Here is a 14,274-nt window from a genome sequence, read left to right as displayed (position 1 = left end):
GATCTGAATGGACAGAGGGAACCAGGCAAGAACGTGGGCACCCACAAGGAACTCCATCTCTGGCAGAGATCACTCAGGGCATTGCTCTAGGAGCAGGGAGAACAAGGAGATTCTGGTTATCACAAAGTGTAAATAACGTAAAGCCATAGCTGTTCTCCAAGATACTGTTAATAGGAATAACACAAGGTTATTTGCCATGTGGATTTTAGGGGATTGCCTTTACAATGAAGGAATTGCAACAATGAATAGTTTTCCTCTATTTGAGCTGGGAGGACCTGATAAATCTTAGGTCGTCCCTACACCTAGACATGCCTTTGAAGTGGTTTTCTGTGACAATACATAAATAATGGGAATCTGCAAGAGGCATCCTGAAGCTGTCTTTAGGATTGCATTGAAGTACAGTTATATAATAAGAAGCAGCAACTTGGATTAGCTCATGAAAGTCAAGAAACATGACAGCAGGCATTATGCTTAAAGTGGAACTTATTAATGATAGATTAAATAATGCAGTATCCTGTTCTTCTAAAAGGCTACTCATGCAGTTTGATGCCTGTGGCTATGCCTGGTGTGGTGCACCCCATCACATTCAATCACAGATGCTCAGTCCAGCTGTGCAGGGACTTTATGTAAATAGAGACCTCTTGGAAATCCCACCCACCTTTGCCACAAGCCAAGGAACTGAACTCATTCTGTGGTGCAATATTAGATCATGGAAACAGAATGCAGAAACTGTTGTGCAGATCTGCTGCCGACATGCAATGTGGAAAATGGCTGCTGAGTGCTCCATTTTCATTGTGATCTTCTGCATTCCTTTCTTCTGAATTCTGCCAAGTACCATGACAATTATTCTAAATTATATAGCTTCTCACTGGATAATTGATTATTACATATAGTAGCATTTTATGCACATTATGTGTTTTCTTTAGTAGGTAGCAGTTTGAGCTGTATGACTGACAGGGAGTTGGATGAGAATTTCCCAGTCTTGAGAGTTGCAATGTAAAATTATCTCACTTAGATGTTCATGGGATGAAGATATGACTTTTTCTTTTGTTTCTAAAATCACTAAAGCTGAATTATGCTCTCCTATTGCAAAGTAGCAAACTTAAGTTACTGATATCTATTTGTCAGTGTTACACTGTGGATATATCACCACTTTTTGTCTCCATAGTCTTAGATGAGTTTGACAGATGAAAATCTATATGCAGCTGCGTAATTAATTTATACTTTGTCAAAGTTAGGAAAAGATTTGAATGGCAATTCAGAAGAATCTCATGCAATGCTTAAGTTAGATCATTGCTCCATGTACCTTACAGTGTGTACAAGACAAAGACTGAAATCTACAGCTTTGTTCTATTTTGCATTAAATTGTAGGGTTCTTTTTTCTTCTTCTTCTTTTTGAGCATATGCCACCAAGCATGCTAATGAACCAGTCAAAGAATCAGCTGTACTAATAGTTAATGAGAATTCAAAGAGATTTATTTAGCCTAGCATCATCATTTCAGTGAAGATTCAAAGAGGATTAATTTGATTTATGTCAAAATGGAGGAATCTTTATATAATCTGCAGTCAAACTTTCATGAATATATTTATTCAGACTTGCAAAGTTCTTAAAATTCATGTGTAAAAGGCTATGGGAGAAGAAGACAATATTTATTTATATGTAAATCATTCTTTTTGTGCATAAAATCTATTTTAGGTTTCAAATATGTGTATATCTCTACTTTGCAATGCTTGGGAATTTGCAGCATATAATGTGGAGCTTTTGAAATCAATGAGGTTTTTATGTGATTATAATGGACTCCAATATTCATTTAAAAAATCTGATGGGCAGACACAGGTAAGAAAAGATTATACAACTTAATTTTTAAGGGCACTCTACCATACCTCAAAGTAATGCTTTTCTGGAATACATATCACACATACAGAATGCACATTAGTGTTATCAGCATTTCATTGCTCTCTTTTGGAAAAGCTGCATGACTCACATACCCAAGTAAAAAACTCGTGCTAATAACGTCATTTCCATGCACCAAAATTTCACATACAACTATATTGAGCATGGAAAAGACAGCTAATTTTAAAACCAGCAAGATTTGTAAGTGCATCGCTGTTCCTCAAACCCCACATTACCATTTCCAGGAACTGTGTATGGCATTAAGTGGCTTTTCATACACCATTTCCATGGCTGTTCATGCACTACTGCTTTCACACAATGACCCCATATCATGTGTGATGATGTTGAATCACAGATGGCTTTAATATAAAAAGCTTTGTTGAGCCATTTTCTTCACGTACACATTGAAATCCAAATTATTCATGAGTAACTGTGCTTTTGTTAGACAACTTGGGCTGTCTAAACTCCAAATTCACAAGATTATTTATGCTTGGCCAGAAAAGGAAGAAATGATAGCATGTAGTATCAAATGACCTGACCGGCATTTACAATGTCCTTCTGTTGTTTTTTGTTTGTTTATTTTTTGGGTTTTTTTGTTTTGTTTGATTTTTTGTTTGTTTGCTTGCTTCCTTGCTTTTTGTTTTGGTCCCTTTTATTGTTTTGTTTTGGTGTTTTTGTTTTATTTTGTTTTGTGTTGTTTTTAATGTGTTGTCTTGTAGGGCTTTTTAAATAATAGGGAGAAGCAGCACATGAATGCAATCTCTTGGTCTGACTTGTTCTTTCCAAGACTTTAGGTGGCTATTTCCAAGTCAGTGGATATTAATCCAAAACCAACTATGAGAAACAAAAGCACTTTACTTGATCAAAGTGGCTATTGGCAATTTATATTAACATATAGATTAAGCAAACCTTCAAACTGATACATGTTTAGGCATATAACATGAGAAAAACAGTAGATTTAGTCTTCTTTGCACCAAAATATCAGTTTCCCACTGACTTCACAGCACAGCACAGACTCTATTTCCTTCAGTATTCTTTCGTGCTTAGTAAGGATATTTGCTAAAACATTTTGTCTCTGAAAGGACTTTCATGCTCTCTGGCTGTGGCCAGTGTTCTCTGCCAGCCATCATGTTCAGCACATATTAATAATGTTATGCTTCAGTGATAAGAAATTAACATCTTGTACTGTCCAAGTCACTGTATGGATCCTGCACAGAACTGTTTAGACATTCAGAATGAAATATTAGCCTTGGCATTGCCTCAAAAAAGTGAGGTAGGAAAAATCCATTTTATTCTTAATTTTAAATAGTCACATATATTTACTTTCTATACTAACAGAACTAAGATGTGCAGAGTAATACAACATTCTTGGCCAGAGAAACCTAAAAACCTTTAAGCATGTGGAAAAGATACAAGTCTGGTCCAGTTCAGCTCCCATGGGCATCAAAAGATATTCTGCCACTGCCATCAATAAGTTTGAGCAGAGTCTGGGGGGCTCTGAACAATTCAAAATTTAAAAGGAAACTTCTGAAAAAAAAAAAAATTGAAAAAATTAGACAAAAGATTCTTTGACAAAAGTAGTAAAATCTGTTATCTGTCTCTCCCTAAACAAAACCTTAAAATGAAAGAACATGTTAGGAGATTCAGTTAGAGCAGCAGGATGGAAGAAATCAGGCTTCTCATGAATCACATTAGGCCAGAGCACAACTAGCAATGGCAGCTTTAGACCCACCATAAACAGACTGACTTATCTTGTGATGGAAAGCTGACAAGGCTTCAGCAGGGCAAATCTCACTGGCTGCTTTGGGTCCCTCTCTCCTTTCTAGTCACAGTCTTAACAAAATATGCAGGAAAATGATATATCCAAGACCTCTGTGTTTGTCCTATCTTGTTGTAACTGGCTAACTCATTAGGCAGTTATTAGGTGGTACTGACAGATGAATTCAAAGACCTTATTTACTAAAAACCCAGCTGAAAGTAGGATTGTAACAGTGCTCTTTAGGTGACAGTCTCAGCATGATTTTAATTAAAGGGTAATTTTGGTACATAGCTGTACAAATAAGCAATCAGGTTATTTTAATGTGATTTAAAAGGAAAGAAGACTCCATTTCACTGAAGCAGGAAAAAAATTCTGCACAGAACAGTTAATAATGATGGTCTAAATATCATCTGCTACTGCAAAATGCAGGTTCTGTGTTCAGTCAGTTGTGTTATGATAACTCTGTTATGTAAAGTCAGGTCATGTGAATGTAATGCCATTTAATGGGATAGGTTATAAAATCAGCTCTCATCTGAACAAAAATCCATTACAATTTCCCATTCTTGCCTTGACAAGGGATAAAATCTTTGGAGTGGCCTACATATCTTGGCTCTGAACATATGGTATTTAATTTTAAAAGAATGAATTTACTTTTCCTTGGCCCAGAATTTAATTCTAAAAAGCACTCACCTATACCCTTATACTGCAATGTGTATATGTTTCAAATACAGGAAAGTTAACTGTAAGTGACAGAGCTTGAGATCATTGGGATGGCAGCAGTATGGGGCTCAGAACTACTAATATCTCAGTTATTTACTTTGCTTTTTGGCTTTTACTATCTCATTGAGCCTAATATTTTCTCTGTCACCTGCACCTGCATCAGGTGATACAATTCTAACTCAGGGTAGTTCCTGTTCCATGTAATGCAACAGCATTGTAATCAGTAAAATAAAGGAGTGAAAAATCCCAAAAGGTTGTGTCTTAACCTGCTAAACATGGAACAGCTAAATATGGAAAATAATATCTTCATAAACCACATCATTTAATAGAAGTAAATCGCTTTTATTTCTGTTATCACTGTATGCAAGAAGTGGCATGTTCCCCTCGTACATGCCTCTATGCTTCCAAAGCTTAGATCCTTGTCCTGCAAGAAAAAGGAGTAAACTTTACTAACTGACATCATACCCTTCATAGAGTGACCATAGAAGAACCACTTCAGTGTTTTCTTCACAGGATAAAGAGAAAAGAGTAATCTTGCACAGAAAAAGAAACATTGGACTGAATTAGAGACCTTGGATTTTTTTGAGTCAATCTATTCAGAAACTTAGTTTCCCGGACATGAGATGTAGAATGTTTTTCCAGGGCTTTTGAAAAACAGATTACTCAAAAATAACTTAAGTAATCATAATAAAAGCAATGCTCTTAGATCAGCCATGAGCTTGAACTTTCTCAGTGGTTATTCACAACAGAAATTTGAATATTTTTTTCACTGATGTATAATGAAAGGAGTTATGTCATCCTCTAAAAATGTACTGTTTTTTATAAAATATTAAATATGATCCTATGCTATGTAAATAAACTGTAGAAAGAATAATATATTAATTACTACAAGAGATCATCTTCCACCTAATTAACATATCTCTTGAACTTCCTCTTAACATATACTGTGGATGCTATCATGTTGTAATGTGTTATTTTTATAATCTGTCCTTTTTCTAGAAGTAAAAATGGGATGAGTACCATTTTGGATATGGAGATTTGTTAGACAAACTCTCTGTAAGGCTTCCCACATAATAATCTTCTTTTGACTTTCAGACTGTGGCCTCACTTTTAAAATACATATGCTGCACATGGAAATATTTCATATCTCTCTGGAAGTGAAATGAAAGTATATTTTAACATTTAAAAATGTCAGGATATTCTCTCCTGGTTTTTCTATTTCCTAAATAAATGCAAAGGGAAAGATTCACAGCTGCAGTTGTCATAGGGCCAGGAGAGTGACTTTTTCCTTTTTTTCCTTTCCTAAGTTTAATGGAAAGCACTATATGATTAAATAGTTTATGAGACTAGGAAATGAAATTTGTGATAACAACCTTTAGGTACTGTCCAGTTTCTCTAAGGGGCCTAGACAGAACTGAAATCACCATTCAAGAGTATTGCATTTACAATGGATACATCACCCAGGATACCAGGATTTCTGGTGTCGCCTGTGGGGTTTGGGAAACCACACTCTACTTATACTCCACTCCCACTTCACTTCACTTATGTTTGGAAAAATTCATCTGAAGAAAAAGTGTAAGTCACCTGTTACAAGTGTTGTTCCAGTCACTCATGTCTGCTTTGCATGACTTGTGCAAATGCACAGTGATATCCTCATTAACTTAAAATTACAAAATATTATCCTCATCGTTGTTTTCACAGCTAGACAAAACCAGGAAGGCTGACATTTATGTGTTTTACTTTAATCTGAGATTTGCTTTCTAGAATCATTTGGAGCCCTATTCAACAAAAATTTTAGGGCCTTAGGCCGGTGTTGGTTTCACTTCCTCTAAGATATCAGCTGTACTAGTGAGCTCCAAGATGGCTAGATCTGCTCTGAGTCAGAGCAAAAAAAGAAAACACTTTTTGCTAGAAGCATCAATAGTGGATAAATATTTATTCATGAAAATAGACCTTGAGTTTTCACTAAGTCAAGTTAGCTGTTATTTTTTTGTCTATGCTGTAAGCAGATGCATTTACAAACATGGAAACGTATCATTCACTTCCTCTCTTTCCATGTTTTATTTATTACTTTTAACAATTTATAAAAATTTCTAGGAGCAGTAAAACTCTTCTTGGTCTCAGCCTTCAGTCAAATAACAAATTTCGTGAAGAGTAATTGTGTGGTGATTATTCATCCTAATAGAAAGTACATTATGAACATTCAATATATAGAGAGGTGTTAATATTCACATTTGATTATCTGCTTGTTTAGCACTCTTTGCTTCTGGGATGCTTTGAAAAATATTTTCTTAATTCTTTGCTTTTCAGTGAATATTTTATTTGGCCTCCTGGTTGTGTTTTTTCTCCCTGAAATAAAAATTGGTCACATTTCAGAGTCTGTATTTACATTGTTTAGTCAGTCCTACCTTGCAGCCTATTGTTTTTGTTGTTTTCTAAATGGTGTCCCAAAGAAGGTACTTGAGGGCTGTAATTTTTGACTCATTTTAGTGGGATTACACACTCTTATCAGTTTATTTTAGATGGCCAAAATATTTTTATTCACTTATAAATATAGTTGTGTGCTTTCACTTAATTCAGTACAAACAGAAACCATTACTCAAGAATTACTCAAGAATAGTGAGTAAACCAAAATCACAAAAACTTTCTCTGATAAACAGAGCATGAAAGGAATGAAAATGAATGATTGGTGTCTATGTTTGAAAATATGGTTTGAAAGATTCAACAATAGTAGTAATGGTTACCATAAGGGAACTCCATGGAGAAAAAACATGGCATTAGCAATGTTGTTAGGCAGTTTGAATACATTTCGAGCAAAATAGGGTATGTTTTAAATATTGGAGTTTTAAAAAGTTTTATTAAAGCAAATTTCTCTGAGGCCTAACCTTGAAGGTTGTCATGCTATATTATTACACTGTATAAAACCATGTAAGCTTTACTTAAATTCAGAAAAAGTAGGATGTCACATAATACACAAGAATATATTTTGCCTAAAATTTTTTCTAAATAATCTTTTACTTTGTTCATTTTGGTGCACACTACTCCCTTATATAAATACAACTATTGATGTCAACCATGCTATTACAGGCTTGTCATTATACCCAAGCTGTTGTCCCTGGTGTAGCTTCTGTAACTGAAATCTACATTTAAAACATTGACCTAGAAAGAGAAAATAAATTTTATTTTTGGAAACCACAAAATTTCAGATGTGTTTACAAAATGGGAATACCTATCAGATTGTGCTGATAAATAGAGACAATGCACACAGAGACCACAGGTACTACTGTATGGGAAGTGCTCCTTGACCACATTGTGACAGTGGAAATTTGGAGAGCTAGTGTGCCTCATTTGTAAAGGCCACTTTAATCACTAATACACAGGACTCTAATCAACAATAAAAGTGCTTCAGATACAGGACACTAAAAATTTTATGACTAGCCTCTACTAGTGTGCTGTCTCACAGATGTTCCTCTCTACATGGAGAGAAGCAGAGATAGGTCCTTATAGTGACAAACTTCTTTAATATCTGTCTATATATAAGTTTATCCAGTTATTTATAAAACTATATAAGGTTTCTAAAATATATTTGTATCTCTTTCTCTCAGCAACCATGCCTTCTGCTATTTTGAGGTGATAGTTGATACTCAAATAAATCCTATTTGCTATATTCAGCCCATCTTTATTTTTGGTTTCTTATAACTAATGGCTATGGGTCTCATCAGTTTGACCTTGAAAAGGCCTGCTATTTGCCTCATAGGACAATACAGATATGATGTGCTTATGAAAGGGTAACGGAAGTTAGCAATCAGGGACCAGAGATGAATTAGAATTCAAGATTTCGTATTATAAATGAGGTGGAGTTGTGGTCAATATGTTACTTCTCATTGGACAAAAAGTCAGGAAAGTCATAGTCTAACTCTTCTACCATCTCTCTGCAACTAAAAGTGTGCTACAGATTCTGCTTGTTCAGTGCTAAATTTGGACAGAAAATGAAATTAATCTCATCTAACTTTAGACCACTCCAGTGAAGATGCCAGAACCAAGCTGGTCTCCCCAGGCCCACTTTACAGGCACGTAGACACAGTCGGGTGAGACTCACAGGCTTTGTATGAGATGGATGTTCACTGATTATCCAACTTGCAGTTATCTGCATGGGTTTGGAGGAAGTCTAGTCTTAAAACCTGATGTTCAGGCAGATATCATCCTCACTGTCAGCTGAAGATAATGAAGCTGCAGACATTCAGCGCTACTGAAAACCAGAGTCCATTTCTGACATACATAATTTGCAATGATTCTTCTGTGGCCAGGCTGGAAAAGCACTCTGATCTGTTGCCAGAAATATGTTACAGAGGAAGTGACAAAAATGCAGATTTAGATCTTAACTCAGCCACAAAACTATTTTAATAGTTGATAAACTCTGTAACCATTTCATAACCTCAAGTGTATTTATGACTTCTGAGAGGTGATCAGAGTTCATATGGTGGTGGGATGCATAGAAGAGTCTACAAATAAATAAAGTTGATAATGAGCTAATTTTTCAATTTCAAATTTCAGCATTAAAATATGTTCAAAAGTATAGGACTGCATTCAAGTTTACTTTAAATACTGTCCATCTGTGGTTGCTGAAGTCTATTCAGGAAAGCATTCTATCTGAAAAACAAATGCAGTAAAAATGCAGAGCACTTGGAGGTTTTAGAGATCTACCTATTTTTAAATTTCATCTTCCTCTAGTAGATCTCATTTTTAGGACATAAAATGATATAGCAGATATATCTTTTAAAAAATGAAACATTTCTTTTTTTCAAAGCAGTAGATGTCAAAGTAGAAAGTGCTGTGCATGTGCATAGAGGATAGAAAAAAGGGATGGAAATATTTTTGACTTCATGTTCTAGAGAGTCCTGTTTAATATCTGATAAAGGTTTTTTAAGAGGTTTAAGAAAGGGTTAAGAGAGATCATAGACTGACTTGAAGGAAAAGAAGAAGTGGAGCCAAGGTAGTGCCTCATCTGTGGCATGACATGATGGAGCATGGCACAAATTGAAGCAAAGCAAAACTTCCTCTCTTGTGCTTCTGGAAAATAATAGCTTTCCTCACTTATGAGATTGTGTCTTGAGTGTAACTAGGGCTTCCCAATATCAGCAAAAAAAAAGAGACCACAATCTCGTTTTGAAAATTTGTTTACAGTGGTAATCTCAGGTTAAATTCCACTTCCATTGAAAGGAAAATACTGAGGATATTGGAGCACAGCTTGGGGTTTGAGGTGCTAAGATGACTAGAGAGTAAGAAACCTAATTACTTCAGATCTAAGTGGACTGTCTGCGTGATGATACTTATCCTCAGCATAAACCATGAAAATAAGAAATAAAAACTTGTTCTCTTTTGCCCTGCAAAGTAATTTATATATTCAGATTATTCTTTTACTTTTACAGATGTATGATCTGAACAGGATATCCTGGACTAATTTCAACAGAGTACATTGTGATGCTAGAATCTGTGTGAATGCATGGATTCTTGAATATTAAAAAATCCACTTCTTTCCATCATGACAAAAAGTAGCTAGTAGCTATTTCACAAGACAGAAATACTTCTGAAGGTGGTTGCAGCATCTCATTATATTGGATTGGGAAAAGCCCACACATGAATTGAAATGCTTCAATGGAGTGGATGTTAGTGAGCTATAAGATCTTTTCCTTTGAGATTTTTTCCAAGCAAACAGTGTATCAAAGGAAGAAACTAAAATATAAGTGAAAATCAGTATTCTATGTTCAGCTGCTGCAGCTTACATATATTTGACCATGAATTACAAGCAAGGAAAAACTTTCTCACCATGTGAGCATGGTAAAATTGAAGAACTAGGGCAGAGAATTTCCAACCATGGAAATATTAAAAACTCAGTAAATCTTTTACCAGCCTGGTGTAACTGGCCTACTTCAAGCAGGGTTTGGACTAGATGCCCCATAGACATCCCTTCCAGCCTCATTTATTCTATGATTAGAAAGGCTGGGCATTGATTGTACACCTAAGGCAAAAAACATCAACTTCAGGGTAAAAATCAGAGTGAAAAGCAAGACAGATTTCTGCAGGCAGAATATGTCACAGAATGAAGAAGTTTATTTTTGAAATTATTTCTCCCAACAGCTCTAAGAAATAGAGGTAAACGCACTTACCTTTAGGTCAAAGGTAAATTTCCACTTTAAGTTTCAGACATTCACTACTTAAAGTTATGCTAATAAATAAAAGACACCAAAATAGACTCAATGCTTTATCTTTAAGCTAAAGGTAGATGAGAAAACACCAATCTTTACAGTTGCAGGGTTTCCATGCAGAACAGAAAGATGAAAGTGAAAAACATTAAGAGCTGCATTGTTTCTGGGATGCCATAAGGTTTGAATGCTGATTAAGGCAGAAGTACAATAAGGACTTCACTTCAGTGAAACAATTTGACATTTTCCTGATGCCTTCTCTGGGACAAACTGGCAAGATACAAATTGGATGGGTAGGGAATTTTCTCCCAGGATGCACACATAAGAAGATTTTTACCAGCCTGTCACAAGCAGGATTCCTCAGGGGTCAATATGGGGCTGCACACTGTTCAACATCTTCCAAAATGGTCTGGACAATGAGGCAGAAAGCACCCTCACCTAGTTTGCTGGTGCCACTAAACTGTATGATAAGGTAGACCAGAAGGAAGAACCATCTTACAGACTGTCCTGCACAGGTTGGAAGAGTGGAGTGGCAAGAATTTAACAAAGACAAGTGGGAAGTCCTGCAGCTGGAATGAAAAATTGAAAGAGTCCAGTATGGGTCAGGATTTGCGTGGTGCACCACCAGCCTTGCTGAAGGGGACCTGGTGCAGGATGAACAGGAGTCAGCAGTGCACTGCTGTAGCAACAAGGGTAAATCAGATCCTGGGCTGCATCTGCAGGGGCATTGCTAGAAGGAGCAGAGATTGAATCGTCCACTCTGCTCAGAACTTGTCAGGCCACACCTGGAATGCAGAGTGCAGCTTGGTGCCTACAATTTGAGAAAGATGTGGACAGACTAGATAGAGTCCAAAGAAGGGTCTCAGAGTTGGTCAGAAGGCTGAAGAACATGCACTGTGAGGAAAGACTGAAGGATTTGCTTTGCTGGGAGAAGAAAAGGCTTAGGGGGGACTTCATCACAGTACTATGGTAGTTAAAGGGCAACTACAAAGAGGAGACACAAGCAGAAGACAGAGAGCAACTATTACAAGTTGCACAGGGACAAGTTTCATGTCCCTATCAGAAAGAATTTTTTTTCAGTGAGAACAACTGATCATTGGAACAATCTCCCCTTGGATGTGGTAGAGCCCTCATTGTTGAAGGTTTTCAATACACAGTTGTATAGGGTGCTATAAAACCTTGTCTTGGCTCTTTCCCATGCAAGATTGGACCACATGACCTTTCAAGGCCCATCCAACCTGGGCTATTCTGTGATTCTATGAAAGAGGAGGAAATAAAGTATGTTTAACACTACTTGGAATGCACCTGTGTGTTAAGGCATTACTTCATCAGGGAGCATGTGGTCAACAGTTGATTTAAGCAGACTTGACCACCTGTGACCCATGGTTGTTTCCTATGCTGACTGGTCTTCACCAGCTCCCAAACTCACTGAACTGTTCTCACACAGCAACAAGCACACACTCACCCTTGAAATAACTTTCCTTTCAGTTGCTTCCCTGGCACTAAAACTGCAAACAAAAAGACTGTCTTTCCAACACTTCTCTCACTGCCAATCCTCCTACATAGGTTACTGGAGGAAAGTTTCCCTGGGTCAAGTGTGGAGAGGAAGAGATTTAATAAAAAAGCGTGGAGCTGTACTGGAAGAACTGACAATCTGGAAGGAAAGGAGAGGAGAGTTAGCAAATATTGATTCATGTTCCTCTCTGTCTCTTGGTACTGAACACAGTAATCTCAAATCTCTGTTTCTTTATTGCCTGGAAACTGTACTGCCCATATGTCCCCAGCTCATGGCAGAAGCAGAGCTAAACAGAAGATAATTTATCTTTGCTGTTCCACTCTCAGCTCATGCTGCCATGACAGTATAAAAATATTTAAAGGTCTATGGTATTCCTTGCTGTGACATGTGTGCCATTAGAATTGGAATACTTTATGACATTTCAGCTGTTCCCTAGGAGGAAAATCTTACTTGATTTGAATGCTATACATCACTCAAGTGGAGACCACCTTCCTATATGTGACTAATAGAGTTGCATTTTGCTATGAACTTTTTTCAGCTATCTTTATTTTTCTGTAGGAGGGAGATATTCTTCAATGTCTAAGAATCTCAACAAATTATTAAAAATTATTGTTAAGGAATCACAATGTGATATATTGCAGTTTGCTAACCAGGGAAGGAAGCTCTTTGTTCTATGGGGGCAACTTTCTGATAACCTTCTCATGTTGCTTATAGTTAAAAAAACCAAACAGAAACAACAAAAGCTTTTGGGCTTATTTATTTATTATTCTAACAGAGGACTGTACCATCCTGAAGGGATCCTACCACTTTCTGAGCGAATTACTTCTGACATCTCACTTGTAATCTGAAACATGGAACCAAGTCTCATTTCAGGCAAGTTTTACTAATTGTTTCAATGGACTAAATATAAATTGCATGAAGAAAGAAAAGATTGGGAAGCGAAAACCAAACCTTTCTACTGATATGAAGGCTTAGCCTTCTGCTGGTCTTGTTCTCATAGATTGCACTCAGGAGTCTGGATGGTTTTGTGGGTGACTTTTCTTTCCATTTTAGACATTTAAACTCCCGTTTGAATGAAGTTTGGTGTAGTGAGCTAAAGGAGGTCAGAGCTTAGTGCATTTGAACGAGGCAGCAACATGGCAGTGTAACAGAGTCCCACCTTCCTGTGCCTCTGTGCAAGAGCTGAGGAACATGTCCCCAGACCTGACAAAGGGAAGGTTGGGTCTCTGATACAGAAATCACCGAACCTCCTGTTTAAATCATGCTAAGCCTCCTCAGTTACCTTGAGACATTTCAGAGTTAAACTTTAAATTCATCTTTTTTATCTTATTAAACATTTTTTTTCATAGAAGAAGACTGGATATTTGAGGTTTAGTTCAACTACTGTAATCCAGGGACAATCAAAACCATATATTGTGATGCTTTTCAAGTTTTCTTCCTAATTTATGAAGATTGTGTGGGAGAAGACAACAATCTGTACTCAGGAGAAATGCAGTGAATCAGCCTGTTCCTTATGGTGAAATGTTCTTTTAAGCAGCTGCTGTACCTTGTAGAAATAAAAAATAACAACAACAACAAACAAATAAACTCCAGATTCCACTTTAATAAAAAAATTAAGCTGTTGTTCTTTAAAATACTGCACTACTGTCTACAGTCTTAATGCGATATTTGGCATTGTTTGGAAACATAGCATAATGCTACTTCCCTTTCTATTTGGCTGTAGAAGCAAGGGTTATTAATCACACTAGACTATTATGGAAATTAGGGAAAGCACAGAGGGGGAATGGTGCAGAGACCTATTGTCTCAGGGAAGAATCTGGGAGGGGCTCTTCCCTAAGGATCCCCATATGCAAAAAATGATGCTTGAGATGCCTTTTTAGGAAATTGAGAGTATTTTCGGCACAGCCAGCTGGCCAGCTAGGGTCAGAGAGAGCCAAGCACTGCCCTCACTGTCTTCTATCAGTGCTGAGCAGAAAGCCTGTCAGCAACAACCACGACTTGCCCTGCTCATCGACTGTGCAGGGACAGAAGAGGTGACAGAACAGGTACTTACGCACACTGAGTCACCTGGAGAAATGGTGATCAGTTTAATTTGATCCGAGTTGTTTATCACTCTTGGTCCCTACTCTGGGAAGTAAAGGACAGTATGGAAAGGAGCTGGTAAACTCAGTGACAGCATAGA

General features: G+C 36.9%; 1 long non-coding RNA gene across 8 annotated transcripts in view; it reads left to right on the top strand.

Annotated features, from left to right (window-relative positions):
• The window catches only part of LOC139588217 (uncharacterized), a 187,530-nt gene that overhangs the window by 127,169 nt on the left and 46,087 nt on the right, over positions 1–14,274 (top strand). For 6 of the 8 annotated variants that reach the window (XR_011678586.1, XR_011678581.1, XR_011678583.1 and 3 more), the window contains one exon: positions 1,697–1,837. The exons of 1 other annotated variant lie outside the window; for it this stretch is intronic. This is a non-coding gene — a long non-coding RNA (uncharacterized lncRNA). Of the gene's footprint in view, positions 1–1,696; positions 1,838–9,802; positions 12,861–14,274 lie in introns of those variants that run through there. One more of the 8 variants, XR_011678588.1, reaches the window with a different exon arrangement.

This window comes from Agelaius tricolor, unplaced genomic scaffold (genome assembly GCF_023055355.1).
Source record: "Agelaius tricolor isolate 1412-34295 unplaced genomic scaffold, bAgeTri1.0.p SCAF_3, whole genome shotgun sequence".
Lineage (NCBI taxonomy): Eukaryota > Metazoa > Chordata > Aves > Passeriformes > Icteridae > Agelaius > Agelaius tricolor.
This window is presented reverse-complemented; position numbering and strand designations above follow the sequence as displayed.